The sequence below is a fragment of the Petromyzon marinus genome, chromosome 29 (genome assembly GCF_048934315.1).
Source record: "Petromyzon marinus isolate PM22_M1 ecotype Great Lakes invasive population chromosome 29, UKy_Petmar_22M1.pri1.0, whole genome shotgun sequence".
Taxonomy (NCBI): Eukaryota; Metazoa; Chordata; class Hyperoartia; order Petromyzontiformes; family Petromyzontidae; genus Petromyzon; species Petromyzon marinus.
This window is the reverse complement of record NC_133695.1, coordinates 3032906-3038905: the sequence shown is the minus strand read 5'-3', so window position 1 is coordinate 3038905 and position 6000 is coordinate 3032906. Positions and strand designations below refer to the sequence as shown.

The 6000-nt window shown below is 46.2% G+C and overlaps 1 long non-coding RNA gene across 1 annotated transcript in view; it reads left to right on the top strand.

Moving 5' to 3' along the window:
- Positions 1-210: 210 nt before the first annotated feature.
- LOC116947346 (uncharacterized) overlaps positions 211-6000 on the top strand; it is a 36608-nt gene continuing 30818 nt past the window's right edge. The window contains exon 1 of the long non-coding RNA XR_012945609.1: positions 211-1168. This is a non-coding gene — a long non-coding RNA (uncharacterized LOC116947346). The remainder of the gene's footprint in view (positions 1169-6000) is intronic.

Below are 6000 nucleotides of genomic sequence, written 5' to 3'. Positions count from 1 at the left end.
CAACCTTATCGCATCGCCAGGATAATGCAGCAAAGGGCGCATTGTATATCATGTGCGCGTCCTGGTAAATATTTAAACTATATCAATGAATGAATACATAAAACCTACAAACGAGATGTACTTGCATATGGGTATGCACTGGCTAAAAAAAGGTACTTTACAGCGCCACTGATTATGCAATTGTGTAGGCAGTATGTGGCGCGTATCTAACACATATGTAGGCTGCTGCGAGCGAGTGACCAATGTAAATTCTGAGTTGCGTTCGAGGAGAGTTCAATACATCTCGTTAATATCGGCGGCCTTCGCCGAGTGAACACGTTGTATATGCCCAGCCGTTTTGTCAATCCACTGCTGGATGAGGGCCACCCCACGCTGTGAGGATCATGCGAGGTACTTTGACCATACCTCACCACGCTGGTCTGTGCGGTTTTGTGAAGTTGGGAGAACGTGGCGTTGGCGGAAAATAAGTACCGTTTTGTACAGTGGAATAGTTTGATGTTTTTGCACTGCCCTCTGTTGTCCACGACAAAGTCCCGCAATCCATAGCACCTGGTATGCATGGTGGTCAATGATCCAATCACTAGCCATGCTCAAGCCTGATTAGCTTCCAAGATCGGATGAGATCAGGTGCACTGCAGGTGGGGTTTGTAATTGGCATAACGTGAATGGGAGACTGGTGTAATTTATCACGGTTGTTTCCTGAAGGGCGAGAAAGTTGACATTCATCACGAATGCAGTTGAGTCAGAGGTATGCTCAGCGGTTGATTGGTTTTACTCATCAGGCAGGTGTAGCCGGTGGGAGCTCACCTGCGATTAACCGCACGTATAATTGAGTACTCTGTAGCATTTTGGAACCTAAGAGACCATTTTACATAGCTGCGGGTAGCCAGCCAGGTGCATTTTTAAAATTATTACTTTCAAGATCATACAACGATGCAAGGCACGCCCCAGATAGAGATTTGGTGGCTGTCTTTTGGACCTCTGAAATCCGCTGCGGCGTTGTGACGTGGCGGGTACCTCTGATCGCTATTGCAGATAGGCAATTTGCCCTTCTGAAGAGGACCTCTGAAATCAAGTTGTGCCGTTTCACAAACCCCCCCCCCACCCCTTACCCCTGGTGCCCAGCTGTTGTGGAGTCGCCCCACGTCTTCGGAGGACCGAACACAAAGTAGGACCTCTGCTTATTGTTCTCCGAACTTTATTAGTTGTGTTGTTGTTATTATTATTATTGCTGCTGCTGTCTATTTAGGCCACCTGTGCCCCCCCCCCCTCTCCTACTCCCCTCGAAATGATTTACGACGAAAGGAGAGAGGAACGGGGCGGACCGACTACACGGGGTCCGCCTAAAGTTCCTACATGGTTTTACGTCCTGTGCTTGCGATTTTAAACTGTTGTTCCCCCATCGTCGGTGAACCGAGTAATTTGCCTCGCGTGGAGTACGAAGCTAAAGCCAATAGAAAGTGGGCAAAGCCAGCTGCTCCTCACGAGTAACATCGATTTGTGTGCGTTTATGATGCACGATATATGTGATCTTTAATTTTCGCTGTGGTTGCCATGTACTGTTGTATTATACTTGTGCTGTGGGCATCGTATAGTCAAACACAGCGTCCGTGTATGTGAATCTTAATAGAAGTGCATCACCATTGCCGTGTGTGACAAGAATTGTCTCTGAAACTGATATCACAGAAATACGTTGGAGATTCCTTCAAGTGAACGCTTATTCGCACGTGGGGTACTGCACTTTCCCACATGACTGCTATAAAATATAACATCACACGACAGTACTACTAACATTCTTTCTATTTTACTTTTAGAACTGGAAGATTATGCCAAATTGTGTCAAAAAGGTAATTTAACTTGAATGGGTTTTTTTTGTGTGTGTAGTCATCTTATGACCGAGCTGAGACCATCAACTCACACTCGTTGAGCACCAGTTTTAATCATGTGCGGCTGAGACAAAGACTCCAATCCAAAATCTCAGTGGCGATGGCTCGGCGCTCTTCCCTAAAAGCCACCAAACTAGTTCACACGGTGGGAGGGTTTTGGAGCAATCAACAAAGCTCCCCGGCAGTAGACGAGTTAACCTCTTGCCCACAACACAACTAAAGATGATGTCAATCGCATATGTACGTGCTAATCCATAGGCGAGCAATTAATTTGAGCTAAGACTGCAGACCGCCTTCAGAAGATCTCAGGATTGGGTCGGAAACTCAATAAAGCGCGCAGGGGGTGGGGGGGAACTGACGCGTGGCTGATCCAGCCCTTCGACGTCCCTGCATTCCAACACAGTCCTGGGCACAACGCTGAGACATCCCCACACCGCGCCTCGCTCTCAGGGGGACACTGGGACACACGGCTGCAAATTCCAGAGGTGGCAAATTGTTTTCCTTCCGCGACCACCGGGTCTCTTAGGGAAACAAAATTGATTGAATGTAAATTAAATCCTCATCGGTAAAGGTGACGGTGCATCCCCTGCATTTTTTGTTTGTTGCGCCGAAGAGCCCCTCCACTCGTGAGAGCCGCAGAGGGCTTCTCTTAAAGGAGATTTTGGTATCTTCGTCCACGCCGGCCAAACATCTTGGAATGGCTGGAAATACCCACACTTTACTCCACCGCACGCGACCTGCACATCGACTAACTGCAGCCGGACCATTTATACTGCGGGGACTTGGCAAGCAACTTGATCAGTGTTTCAACTTTAATATAATATGAAATATACATACATAATTATTCATTATATTAGCAATTATTCAGTCATGAAACATCTCAATTGTATATTTCTTTCATTTCTTTGTTATTTCTCTTATTCCCTCTCCCATTTATTGTTCTTGCTTTTTCTGTTCTTTGCGAGATCACAACTAGGAACTCGTATTGTTCTGCTTGTTTTTTTTTCTGGTTATCTAGACGTCGTGTCGTCCTGGTGCTGTGCTCTGCTGTATTTACTGTTGTCGAAAATATTAATGGAATCGCTTTGTTTATTTCTTTGAGGTCTACGTCTCTACGACAGCCGTCTAAATATTTCAGGGAGGGGGCGGGAGCATCTATTCCAGAGATGCATAAGAGAGACGCAGGAGATATATGCAATAGATGCATGAAATATATTCAAGAAAGAGATGCAGGAAAGAGATGCAGGATATATATGCAGGGGATGCAGGAGAGATTTGCAGAGGGTGCATGAGATAGATGCATGAGATAGATGCATGAGATAGATGCATCAGATAGATGCATCAGATAGATGCATGAGAGATGCATGAGAGATGCGCAGGAGATGAATGAGAGATGCAGGGGATACAGAAGATGTCATCAGGATGGCACGGAGAGTGGCACCACCTACCTATCCCTGGGTGCGTGGCGTGGCCGCTGACGCCCCTCGCAATCCTCACATCGGCAAGGCATCAGTCGGCATGTCTCGGCGTAACGATCGCTCCGTCCGCGAAGATTAATTAGCGAGCCTCGCCCGAGCGGACGGTATAAGCGTCTCTCGTTAATAAGGCGTGATTTATTTGTCTTTGTTTATCATTATTTGTTTATTTATTTTACTATCACCCTTCCAGCCGGCGCTCGGACGGCTGGGCCCCGCTCAACGTTTTCAGAGGAAGGGAGCGCTGGGGCGGTCCAAATTGTTTCCACCGTGAGACGAAGTCGCCCAATATCTTTTGTTTGGAAAGCAACATCGATTGCGTTTATGAATGACATTTTCATTCTATGGCATCAAAACAAATGGGAACGTTTAGCCTACGTGAAGAAAAATTATTGTTTCTTTTTGGTTAGAATGTTACTACATACGTGAAGAGTCTCAACAGCGGCCTGACAATCCGATGCCATTTACAACCGCCATTGAATCATGCCAGGTGCAGCTGTCGGTGCATATCCATGGGAACTGTAGGCTAAAGGTCTTCATAGCAGCTCTTTGCCTCCTCCCAGGAGCTTGATTGTATTATTTTCATCATGTTTACCAGCAGCACACTGTAAATATGAAAGTGTTTTGGTCAGGTTTTGCTCAAATCAATATGTTTCGCGTTGTTTGAAGAGGGTCATTTCAATTGTATCCTTTTTGCCCCGTCGTCCTTTATAAATACACTGCTGGATGAAGGCCTCCCCATGCCATGCTGGACGTGTGGGTTGCTTGACCAATCACCACCACGCTGGTCCGTGCAGATTGGCGAGCGGGGGTGGGAGGGGACCGGTTCAGTTGTCACTCGCCACTGATGTTAGCCGTGCGAGGAATCGTACTCGCATGACTGGTTTCAGCGTGCAGTGCGCTCCCCACAGCATTTACCTCCTTCCTCCATTCATTTTGGTGTCGCATATTTCATATTGACCGTTGTTTATTAAAGAAAAAAGTGTCACCGAGTTTCGGAAATAGATAAGTGATGTTTGGCCAATTCCTTGGAGTATTTGAGCACGTGGTGGGAGGAAAATCGAACACACTCAGAGATAACCTATTTGTATGGAGAGAAAACACTGAAACATCTGTACGAAAAAAACAAAGATCAGCTACCTTCGTGCTGGGCTGCCCCTTGCTGGTGACCACAAAAGCCTTGTATGTTGTCTCCTGAACGTGACGAAATATCATTTACCGACGCACCGACTCTTGCCTCTTAGAGGCACATGCGACAAGTATTAATAAACCCCGGCCACCTATGTCCGTTATAGGGCCCCTCCTGGCACAAGCGCTATTATGGCACAATCGCCGATAAGCACGGTTTGTTACGTACATACATACGTAACACGACTGCCCCACATTTGGCGAATAGCACTTGTATTGTTGATTGCAGAGTTGTGGCACTGCGTGGTGAACCTCTGACCTGAGTTAGGTTCCTGGCCACGACTAACAACAGTGGCTCGTGATATCTGAACTTTTCATGGGCCTCCTCTTTAACCAGGCCGCACGGTAAAGTACGGTCAAACAATCCCATGACCAATGCAGCATGGTGGAGGGCCTTCATCCAGCATTGAGTTGACATTATTGCTATATTCACAGTCGGATTCAATGCAGTAGAGGAAAAGGAGTGACCTCCCATCAGAACGCCTGCACGCATCTCGTCTTAATTTCCTGAGCGTTGCCAATGTTGACAAAGGGCTTAAAATTAAAAAAAAAATCATTACAAGATTGTATCTATTAAAATTCTAATTTTATTACAGGATTGTGTCTATTTTCTTACAAATGTACGAATCGCAAAGTTGTAGATATTATGACATTATAAATGATTGCAATTATGTTTACGGCCGTCTGGAACGCTCTTTCTTTTGATATCAGGAAGCCACTGGAGCTATGCACTTTTAAATGTAATGTTTAAAGTAATAAAACCTCAAAGAAAAATTAAGTTTCAAAATCAGGCGCTGTGATGTCAGCATGGATGCATTACCACGGACGTTGATTGCAGCCGCGGACTTGCTATCTTTTTTTACCTTCCGATATTAGGAAGCGACTTGGAGTGATGCACTTTCAAATCAGCTAGATTGAAAACGAATTTATTTATAACCGCTTTTTTGTATTTAGTTTGTTGTCCTTCCTCCGCACCTCCGATCAGCACGCTTGGCTACGTACGTTCAACATACCGTGCATACATTGCCCAAACCCGAAACATCTGTGAAGTTTCACGTAAAAAGCTGTCCACCGTGGGGGTACACACAGGTGCATTTACGTCCACCGCCCCCTCCACCCGTCCCGCTTCCCACCTTCCCCGACCAAACACAGCGAACCCTCCACGAACTAGACCCCTTGAGCAATTGCATTAACGTTATGGGGGCGCACGTCATCCCACACAGCCGGGCAGTGTTCACAACAAGCGCGCCCACTTCGGCAGCTTAACAAACAAAAAAACCCTCTGATGGCGAGCACTCAAAAGCAAATTAGCTTTTAAGCGTATTAATGCATTACATTACTATGTTTTTTTTTTCCCCTTTCGACGTTCGGGAAAACATTCGAGAGCCCAAACAAACCGCCACCACACAAGCTGTAATTCCCTCGCATCAAAACTCGGGGCGCGAGATATT